Below are 11503 nucleotides of genomic sequence, written 5' to 3'. Positions count from 1 at the left end.
ACTTGGGGAGATAAGATAACCCAAACACCAGTAACACGGCATGTTAGATGTTAGTGGCTAGTTCAGTCTTTTGCTCATGTTTCTCAATTGGTGAGTGTGTCCTTTCCTTTAGTAATTTATGAAACAGATCATCACTGTCTACAACTCACCATATCCTTGGGCTTCAGGATTCTCTGCACTCGGTTGAGGAAAGGGAAAAACTACTGTGAAGGGAGCATATCTATTCCTTTTATAAGCTAGTAAATGTACAAGCCATTTCTCTTTCCATTTCCTTGAAAGCACTGTCCACATGGCTATGTATAGTATAAAGGAGACATTGAAAAGGGAAGTTCTCGCCAGTCAAACTCTTCTTGATACAATTCTATCCTATGGGGAAAAGGAACATCCTACATATTGATTTGCATAGTTTTTGCATGTATGATGAACATAGAGCTATCTACCACAGTATCTTATTTGTGTCCCTAAAATCTGGTCCTTTGTCATTGTTTCTTACCTCAGTAAGTAGCATTTTCTTTTCTCTCAAATACTCTGACACAATCCCTGGGAAACATCCTTGGCTGTATTCTTTATTATTATTATTATTATTATTATTATTATTATTATTATTATTATTATTACATATTTTCCTCAATTACATTTCCAATGCTATCCCAAAAGTCCCCCATACCCTCCCCCCCCGACTTCCCTACCCACCCATTCCCATTTTTTTGGCCCTGGTGTTCCCCTGTACTGGCGCATATAAAGTTTGCCTGTCCAATGGGCCTCTCTTTCCAGTGATGGCCGACTAGGCCATCTTTTGATACATATGCAGCTAGAGTCAAGAGCTCCAAGGTACTGGTTAGTTCATATTGTTGTTTCACCTATAGGGTTGCAGATCCCTTTAGCTCCTTGGGTGCTTTCTCTAGCTCCTCCATTGGGAGCCCTGTGAACCATTCACTAGCTGACTGTGAGTATTCTTACCCAGCAGATCACAACTTAGAAGCAGCATCAAGAGCATCGACTCTCCCTGTGGCTACTGCAGTACTCGCCGAACCTGTGCTAGTTGTAATTAGTTCTCATAGGTTGCTTCCCATAGACTTTTCAGCATACAGCAGCCAGGGGAAACTTCCAAAACATAACCCACAACCTGTCATTGCTGCCAATCTTCAGTGGCTTTTCATCTCACTCAGAGTGAGAGGCAGACTCTCATCTAGAATACCTGGACCAGAAGCCTCACAAGACCTTCGTACATACTCATTCACCCATGACTTTACTGCCTACCATCTCCCAATAGTTTCTTTCTGTCCTGGACATTTTCCATACCACTGGCATTCTGCCACTTAAAGGCTTTAGTTTGGCTATTCCCTCAACCTAGAGTATCTACAGCTCACTTTCTCTTGGTTTCCATCAAGTGACATCTCACCCCAAAGGCCTTCCTGAGAACCTCCTGTAAGTAGCATCACCTGCTGTTTTGTGAGCTCACCATCACTTACTAATGTCCCCTTTTAAATAAACTTTGCTCTTTATGGCAGTTTTAGGATCAGAGTAAAATTCAGCAGGAACTCTGAGTTCTCATGTACTTCTGTGCCCAAATAAGCATGATATCCCTCACTATACACAAAACAGAGTGCTATATCATTTGATTCAGTGATCCTGTGCCACCCCTCATTAATCAAAGGTTATCTGAACATTTTCTCTCAAAACACAGTGGGTTTTGGCAAAATAGTAGTGATATGGACCCACTGTTTTAACCTCTGAAAAAAAGCAGTTTCGTTTGCCCTGCATAATCTCAGAACTCCTGTTTATTCCTCTTGACCCCACAATTTATAGCAGCCAGCAATTCTTGAATGTCATAGAGTTAGGATCATACAATATGGAGCGTTTTCACATCTACTTCTTTCAGTAAATAATACGCAATCAAGTTTCCCCATGTCTTTTCATGATAAGGTAGACCCTCTAAAACAAATTTAGTAGAGGGAAAAAAGCCACATTATTTTTAGATTCTGATAGAATCACACAAAACATTTCTACCTTCCCTTTCCCCTCTTCTTACTTCCTGTATATTGTCCCTTGTTCTCTTTCACATTCATGGCCTCGTTTTTCATTGTGATTACATGCCTATACATCATATATAATTATATATATTATATAATATCACATATATAATATTATATGTGAAATAATATGAATCCCTTCTGTAACCTACTATCATATATATGATACTATATTATGTATTAGTTGTATAATATTACTTGTATGTATGTTTTCAGGGCTGACCATTTGGTATTGGATAACTGATTGGTGTACTCTTCCCACAGAAGGCTATTTCTCCTGCTCTCTGCATTCTGTAAATCTTTGTCTGAGGCCATGATCTTGTGTTTTTTCACCATCCATTTTGTCATGTCTATTGGTGTTGCCCTTGTTCAGCTCATGTTTAAGCTATCAAATTAGAAAACATTTATGGGTGAAGCTTTTGACATTACTAGAAGACACAGTCTCACAGCAAGCTCTCTGATCTTCTTAATATTAACAGTCTTCTTTCTCCTCTTGTTCAACAATCCAGCTTTAAGAGTGAAAGGATTTAGTAGATATAACCATTGAGACTCAGCTCCACAATGGCTTCTGAAGTACTAAACATATTGCTTTCTCTGAATGAAATAGTATATCTTCTTGCTATTGAAGAACATCTTAGTTACTTTGAAATTTTGACAATATTATAAATATTTTGGATATTATAAATATCTATGTGAAGTTTTTATGTGGACAGATATATTTTCTAATTCTTTTGAGTAGAGCAAAAATGCAACTAACTACTGCATCATTGTATTTGCATGTGTGTGTGTGTGTGTGTGTGTGTGTGTGTGTGTGTGTGTGTATGCATGTGTGTATTCTGGGTTTTTTTTTTCCCTCCTCTGTTATAATATCTCACTATCTAGCCAAAGCTAGTCTGAAACATGCTATACACTCCAGAATAGCCTCAACTTTTGGATGCTCTGTCTTAGCTTCCCAATCACAGAGGAAAAAAACACATTTAAAATTTAGAGATATTTCTACAATACCTGTCAGATTTATTCCTTTCATAAATTAAGTTTCCATTGCATCATATTTTCACCCTATTTGTGACTGCCATGTTGTTGATATCAGCCACTCTCATAAGCATGTTGTTGAATCACTATTTCCTTCCTTCCTTCCTTCCTTCCTTCCTTCCTTCCTTCCTTCCTTCCTTCCTTCCTCCCTCCCTCCCTCCCTCCCTCCCTCCCTCCCTCCCTCCCCTCCTCCTCCGCCTCCTCCTCCTCCTCCTCCTCCCTCTCCCTCTCTCTCCCTCTCTGTCTCTCTCTCTCTCTCTCTCTCTCTCTCTCTCTCTCTCTCTCTCTCTCTCCCTCTCTCTCTCTCTTTCGGTTTTTAGAGTTACTCTGTGTAGCACTGGTAGTCCCGGAACTTACTCTGTAAACCAGGCTGGCCTCAAACTCAGAAAACTGTCTGCCTCTGCCTTCAAAGTGCTGGTATTAAAGGTGTGTACCACCACTGCCTGACTGAATCACTATTTCAATTTGTGTTCCTCTGATGACACATGGAGTAGTGTATTTCCATATTTTTGCCATCTTACTTAATGAGATGTCTCTTCAGGTCTTCTGCCCATTTTCATAATCAGGTTGTTCGTTTTTTTTCTTTTTAATTGGCACATACTCATCATATGAATGGATGAATTTCATTAAGGTTGAGCAATTGCATCTGATAGGAACCTTCTTGCTAGTAGTGTGTTCTGTGGTTGTGTTCTGGTATCTTATAGTAAAATGGTTACACAAACAAAGCAGAGCCAAAATGGCCTTCACAACAGTCCAGTCATGAGAGGCCACATGATTGACTTAACCCTTACAATTTATAACTGTTTTCGTCTGGTCCCATTTCTTATTACCTTACAATACAAATTAATTTTTCTTTCCCTCATTTTTTCTCCCCTCTCTTTCTTCTCTCCTTCCTTCCTTTGTTTCTTCTTTATCTTTGTTCAGTGTTGTTTGAGATAGAGTTTCAGTAAGAAGGAAGGTTGGTTGGTTTGGAACTTAGGATCTTCTGTGTCAACTTCTTTCCCAACTCTAGACTCAACATGAATTTTTGGGAAACATTCAAATTGTATCAAGACATATAAGATCTGGAGAAAGCATCTGATGCAATGGGTTTGGAGTTCCCAGGTTAATAGGAAAGAAGACAAGACACATGAGACACTGAAAAGTCTTTAATATTGCATATTTAAGTACCTCCCCTAACCTATCCAAGCATCAAACCATTTTCAGCAATTATAGGAATGCAAAGAAAAAATGTTGTACTAAGAAATCCAAACCTGAGCATTAGCATCAGACTGTTGGAAATCAGAGATAGAAAAAATTTCAGTAAGTAAGCACAGAAAGACATGTGTTACTTTTAAAAGAGAAATATTAAAATTTGTTTAACTTTTCCATAAAAATTCTTGTCTTGGGAGATGACTCTAGTGACTCATGTGCTTGCTGTGCAAGCATGAAGACAGGAGTTTGGATGCAATGATCCATGAAAATGTCAGATGGGCATGGCAACCTGCCTTCATTTCTAGCCTGAAAAGGCAGGACTAGGGATCTCCTGAGCAAGCTAGCTAGAGTAACCAAATGAGGGCTCTGAGTTTGATTATGAGTTCTTACAATCAATAAGGTAAAAGAATAATTGATGATGATTTCATACATCAATCTTAGGCATGTATGCACATACATGTCGATGCTCACATATGCAAATGTATGTGTGCATGTGCACACACACATACACATGGAAAAGGAAAAACGTGAAATTAGAATCCAAATGTGAATAGAATTAGTCTTGAAAATAATATGCTAAAATGGAATTCTATATTTGGAAGGAATATTCATCAAAATTCAATGGACAATAAAGTTGTTTTTTTTTTTTTTCTAAGCAGTAACAATCATAACTGGTATACCTAAACCAAAGATATAGTAATGGAAATTCTTCAGTTCTAAAGAAAGCAATCTTGCATAGATAGAATTTCAAGATAAAATGAAGAGCAACTAATAAAAATAATGTCATATTGCATCTGTTAATATCACATAGTATTGGGATATGAAGATTTATTTTACAGTCACAGCAATTCAGTCAGCATAGTTATAATATAAGAATATAGGAATGCACCAAAGTAAAATAATAGAATGACCAAGGATAAAATAGAAATTAAAAACCAGTCTTACACATGCCCGTATCTGATTTATGACAAGAAAAACAAACATCTTGAATCAAATTGTGTCCCTTCAAAGGATATACTGAGCTCTTAGGTCCAAGTGCCTTAAATGATGACCTGATTTCAGAACAGTTATTCTCAGTTTTAAGTCAAGGTTTTAATAAAATAGTATGTGTCCTGAATCCAACAGCAATGCCATCTTATGAGATGGGAGACATTTGAGTACGTACAGTCATAAGGAGTGAGAAAATTACATAGCAATAGAGGGAGACCTTAGATTACTCAACTGTAAAGGAACTTCAAACATTGCCAACAAAGCACCAAATGCTAGAGAGAGAGAAGGACAGTTACTTGCCTAAAGGCAACTGAGGGAGTATGGTCCCATTAGCTTGACTTAGGACTGTAGTCTCTAGAACTGTAAGACAAGTTATGGTAAAAACAATTCAATTTTTGTTACTTCATTATGGCAGCCTTGGGAGTCTCACACAACATCACTGCAAATAGATGAGAGTAATAATTAGGTAGTATTTATAGAAGCAAATCATGCACAAGTGCACTGATCTAGAACCCACGCTCTTATGTATGAGTCTCACTAAATTTCAGCAGAAATGCATCTGTGTATAACTGAAACAGGTACCAAAATGCTAAAGGTCTGAGCTGGGACTCTGTGGTCAAGTGAAGAATTTTCATAGCTATATCCTTCTTAATGGTAAAAAACAAAAAAAACAAATAAACAACAAACATATCAATTGCCCATACCACAAAAAAGTAGTGTTTTGCAATTAATTCAAATTTAATATGGAAAATTTAATGCAGAAGCAGGAAAGAGGAAGCAGGAAGCAGGAAGGATGAGTCCCCAAATATGATTAAGAGAGGTGGTGAGGAGATCAAGGAAAAAGATTTTAAAACTTGATTCTAGTTGGATAGAGCTGAAAAATATCAAATTAGCTTATCATAATGTAAGGCAAAAACTAAGGCTTTTCTTAGGATAGATGTTAATGATTTAAGGGGTATAATGGAATGCCTGTCCTGGAACTCACTTTGTAGAACAGGCCAGCCTTGAACTCAGAAAGCCACCTGCCTCTGCCTCCCGAGTGCTGGGATTAAAGGCGTGTGCCACCACGCCCGGCTTCTTCAAGGGATAATTTAACTTAGTCCCATATGTACAACAAAGTATACTTAAGTCTCCCTGAGGACAGATCAAACTACATCAGTGACTGCATCAGAACTACTTGTAAAGTCCATAAAGATAGGTTGTATAGATTTAAGGGGTATAATGGAATCTTCTAGAATATTAATAATGTTCTGTCTTTTCATTTGTATGGTACTTATATGTGTATTTCCTATATAAATTTTTTTTTATCTTATGATTTGTATATTTTTCTCTTTGACTGTCTCAGTTCAAAGATGATACTTATAAAAACAGTGCATATTACTGGTAGATCTACTACTCTCTGGTAAGTTATCTGAAGACTTGTTGTCTCATGACATCATTCATTTATTATTGCATGGTTTCTAATGGTGAAGAGTCCAGACATGGCGTAACTGCACTCTCAGGCTCTTTAGGTTTCACAAGATATGGCTCCCTCAAGGTTCAGCAAGGAACAATCATCTTCCTGGACCAATCATAAGGCAGTCAGGAGAGATCATTTCCTTATAGGTCACTGAGTAAACAGACCTCTTTTTTCTTTCTACTCAGCCATGTTGCTCAGAACTTGGCAGCAGTATCCTCCTATAAGCTGGAAGGCCAGCAAAGCAAAAGTCATGACTTATTGTGCCTGACTGGGGAAGCAACCTGCTATCAACTTTGTCATAGTCTGTTAGGTATCACAGAGAGGAAATGATACTACTAGAAGCTTGAGAGCCCTGTAAATGTTACCTCCACAGTATGCAGTTCCTTGGAGCAAAGAGGAAAAAAACCACAAAATCTATTTGGATACGTGTGAATTCCTATCCTTCCCAATGCATTTTTCAGTGTACAGGATGAAGTCAATCCTACAGAACCCCTGTGTTACATGGGGAAGTCTCTACTGTTTCATGATGATTGTATAGATGAAGGGACTGACTGATTTTTAACAGGCTGCTGTAATCATCGTCTCCAAAATGAAGTGAAGTTGCATAGAGAAAAACGATCCCCCCTGTAAAGTTATGGCATAATACTCTGTTTTAATGGGTTTGAAGAGACTCTTTCCAGTAACAAATGTTCTTTCTGATCCTGCCACCCACTTGAAAAGCAACTGGCATTAGGGGGAAGAATAATGTTGTCTGGTCTGTGCAGGAAGCCTCACTTTTATTGAAATGCGAGCATTTCTGCAAAAAGGAAAGAGGAGAAACAAAATGGCAATCGACAACTGCTTTTAATGGGAATGCTATGATGCTCCCTCACCCTTTTCTTCATGGTCTGAGGCAGTGATTCCCAAGAGAAAGTCTGAAGACACAAAGAAAAGGCCTCATTTGAGAAGGCTTGGTCTGCAAGTCCCTTCTGCTTTGATGACCCAGCGAGAGGAAATGTTTCCATTGTGTGTGGGTTTTGATATGTAGCTTTGAAAAGAATACTAAATCCTCCCATGAAAAGGTTGAATATTGTGGGGGTTTTTTTGTTATTGTTTTTGAATAAGACTGAAATTCCACTCCAAATGCTTAGTTATTCAGGCTGCCACTTCCTCGGGAGGCACATAAATGTTCCCTTCCTCTTGTTTATGTGTTTTCCATGGAAAATTCAATAATTCTCCTTCACCATCCAACAGGAAGGAAAAAAAACATGGAAATGCAGGTATGATGCTTTGAAGATGTGGGAAAGAGACAGGGATGCCTTGTACTCTAGACTGGTGGCACCGTGTCCAGAGGTTGGAGAGTTTTCAAGCATAGAACCTGTAAAAGTCACTCCATGGGAAATTTTCTCATTTCTGGTGCAAAAAAATGCCCAGTGGAAATCACTGTACCACACTGTCACCCAGAGATGCTTCCAAATACCTGGAATAGTTTGCTGCTCAGTGTCACTAGCAAATAGCAAAGAGTTTATTTAAACAGCGGGATCTACACCACAGTCCAGAAAAAGATTGATCTTTATGCTTCCCAAAGTTGGATGGAAATCAGAATTACTAAGGAGATTGTTTGAAAACATATATTCCCACTGACTTATCTAAGTCAGAATCTCTAGGAGGGGAGAGGGGGTGAGGGTGCCTTGGAAAAGGCTATTGAGTTGAGGACTTAAAAGTGGTTTTTCTTGTTTTGTTTTTTTTTTTTTTAGTGAGGGGGATAAGAAGTCCAAACAAACCTGTTATGTAAATTGAGCAGAAACTTCTATGTCACAGTGACAGTCTGGGGTCACAAGCCTCCTAATTGAAAAGGTCACTGAGGTAAAGTAAGAGATTACAGATGTCCAAACAGTTACATGAATTCTTTCATTTGTTTCTTGTCCCCACGATCCTTAGGACACACACAAGTCACTCTTGACACTTCAAGCTTTGTTGATAAGTTCACGAGTATGTTCTGTCACTGGGTGATGTTTTGTTATATCCTCCAGCACTCTCCATTTTCTAGGATGTATATGCAAGTATTTGAACTGCCTGTTGACAGGCAATTAAGACCTCTCTAATTACTCTTCCCATAAGGTTGTCATCTCTGAGTCTCCATTTTCCAAGTGAAACGAAGCTTCCCGTCCCATTTTCCTCATGTGTCAGGCAACTGAAAACAGGAACAATGTTAACTTTCCCAGAAACATCTTCTTTTCCATCTTCAAACACAATCCTCATGCCTCACAGTTAAGGGAATGAAATATTTCTTTTCTCATCCATTGCTGGATCTGTGGCTGAGATCTCTATAATAAAATAAAGATTAATATGAAAAATTAAATGATTTTGCTTATAATTTTTATATGACACAGGAGCAATATGAGGAGTTGAAGACTCAAGGAAAGAGAGAATTTTGTGTATTTGGTAAAATTTGATAAAGGAATAGATAATCATGGGGTTATATCACTGAACAAGAAAAATTAATATTACAAAACTATCCATTCCTATCTCCTTGTACTAAGGTCAAACCTAAGTGGATTAAGGAACTCCACATAAAACCAGAGACACTGAAACTTAAAGAGGAGAAAGTAGGGAAAAGCCTGGAAGATATGGGTACAGGGGAAAAATTTCTGAATAGAACAGCAATGGCTTGTGCTGTAAAATCGAGAATTGACAAATGGGACCTCATGAAACTGTAAAGCTTCTGTAAGGCAAAAGACACCGTCAATAAGACAAAAAGACCACCAACAGATTGGGAAAGGATCTTTACCTATCCTAAATCAGATAAGGGACTAATATCCAATATATATAAAGAACTCAAGAAGATGGACTCCAGAAAATCAAATAACCCCATTAAAAAATGGGGCTCAGAGCTGAACAAAGAATTCTCACCTGAGGAACACCAAATGGCAGAGAAGCACCTGAAAAAATGTTCAGCATCCTTAATCATCAGGGAAATGCAAATCAAAGCAACCCTGAGATTCCACCTCACACCAGTCAGAATGGGTAAGATTAAAAATTCAGGTGACAGCAGATGCTGGAGAGGATGTGGAGAAAGAGGAACACTCCTCCATTGTTGGTGGGATTGCAAGCTTGTACAACCACTCTGGAAATCAGTCTGGGGGTTCCTCAGAAAATTGGACATAGTACTACTGGAGGATCCTGCAATACCTCTCCTAGGCATATATCCAGAAGATGTTCCAACCGGTAAGAAGGACACATGCTCCACTATGTTCAGAGCAGCCTTATTTATAATAGCCAGAAGCTGGAAAGAACCCAGATGCCCCTCAACAGAGGAATGGATACAGAAAATGTGGTACATTTACACAATGGAGTACTACTCAGCTATTAAAAAGAATGAATTTATGAAATTGCTAGGCAAATTGATGGACCGGGAGGGCATCATCCTGAGTGAGGTAACCCAATCACAAAGGAACTCACACAATATGTACTCACTGATAAGTGGATATTGGCCCAGAAACTTAGGATACCCAAGATATAGGATACAATTTGCTAAACACATAAAACTCAAGAAGAACGAAGACCAAAGTGTGGACACTTTGCCCCTTCTTGAAATTGGGAACAAAACACCCATGGAAGGAGTTACAGAGACAAAGTTTGGAGCTGTGACGAAAGGATGAACCATCTAGAGACTGCCATATCCGGGGAATCCATCCCATAATCAGCTTCCAAACGCTGAAACCATTGCATACACTAGCAAGATTTTGCTGAAAGGACCCAGATGTAGCTGTCTCTTGTGAGACTATGCCAGGGCCTAGTAAACACAGAAGTGGATGCTCACAGTCAGCTATTGGATGGATCACAGGGCCCCCAATGGAGGAGCTAGAGAAAGTACACAAGGAGCTAAAGGGATCTGCAACCCTATAGGTGGAACAACATTATGAACTAACCAGTACCCCCCGGCGCTCGTGTCTCTAGCTGCATTTGAATCAGAAGATGGCCTAGTGGGCCATCAGTGGAAAGAGAGGCCCATTGGTCGTGCAAACTTTATATGCTTCAGGACAGGGGAACAACAGGGCCAAGAGGGGGGAGTGGGTGGGTGGGGAAGTGGGTGCGAGAGCATGTGGGGGACTTTTGGGATAGCATTGGAAATGTAAATGAAATAAATTCCCAATAAAATAAAGAAAAAGAAAAAGAAAAAGAAAAAAAACTATCAAGAGGAAGCCAATTTTTAATTTTTATTTTTTATTTTTTTATTATTTTCTTCATTTACATTTCAAATGTTATCCCCTTTCCTAGTTTCTTCTCAGAAAATCTCCTATCTGCTCCCCCTACCCCTGCTTCCCAACCCACCCACTAATGCTTCCTGGCCCCAGCATTCCCTTATACTGGGGCATAGAATCTTTGCAAGACCAAGGGCCTCTCTTCCCATTCATGGCCAACTAGGTCATCCTTTGTTACATATGCAGCTAGAGACACAAGTCCCACCATGTGTTTTCTTTGATTGGTGGTTTAGTCCCAGGAAGCTCTGGGGGGTACTGGTTAGTTCATATTGTTAGTCCTCCTATAGGGCTGCTCCTTGGGTTCTTTCTCTAGCTCCTTCATTGGGGACCCTTTGCTCCATCCAAGGGATGACTGCGAGCATCCACTTCTGTATTTGCCAGGTTCTGGCATAGCCTCACAGGAGACAGCTATATCAGGGTCCTGTTAGCAAAATCTTGTTGGCATCTGTAATAGTGTCTGGGTTTGTGGCTGTTTATGGGATGGGTCCCAGGGTGGAGCAGTCTCTGGGTGGTCCTTCCTTTAGTCTCAGCTCCAAACTTTGTCTCTGTAA

This window comes from Mus musculus, chromosome 10 (genome assembly GCF_000001635.26).
Source record: "Mus musculus strain C57BL/6J chromosome 10, GRCm38.p6 C57BL/6J".
In the NCBI taxonomy this organism is placed as follows: domain Eukaryota; kingdom Metazoa; phylum Chordata; class Mammalia; order Rodentia; family Muridae; genus Mus; species Mus musculus.
Note: the sequence above shows the minus strand (reverse complement) of the source record.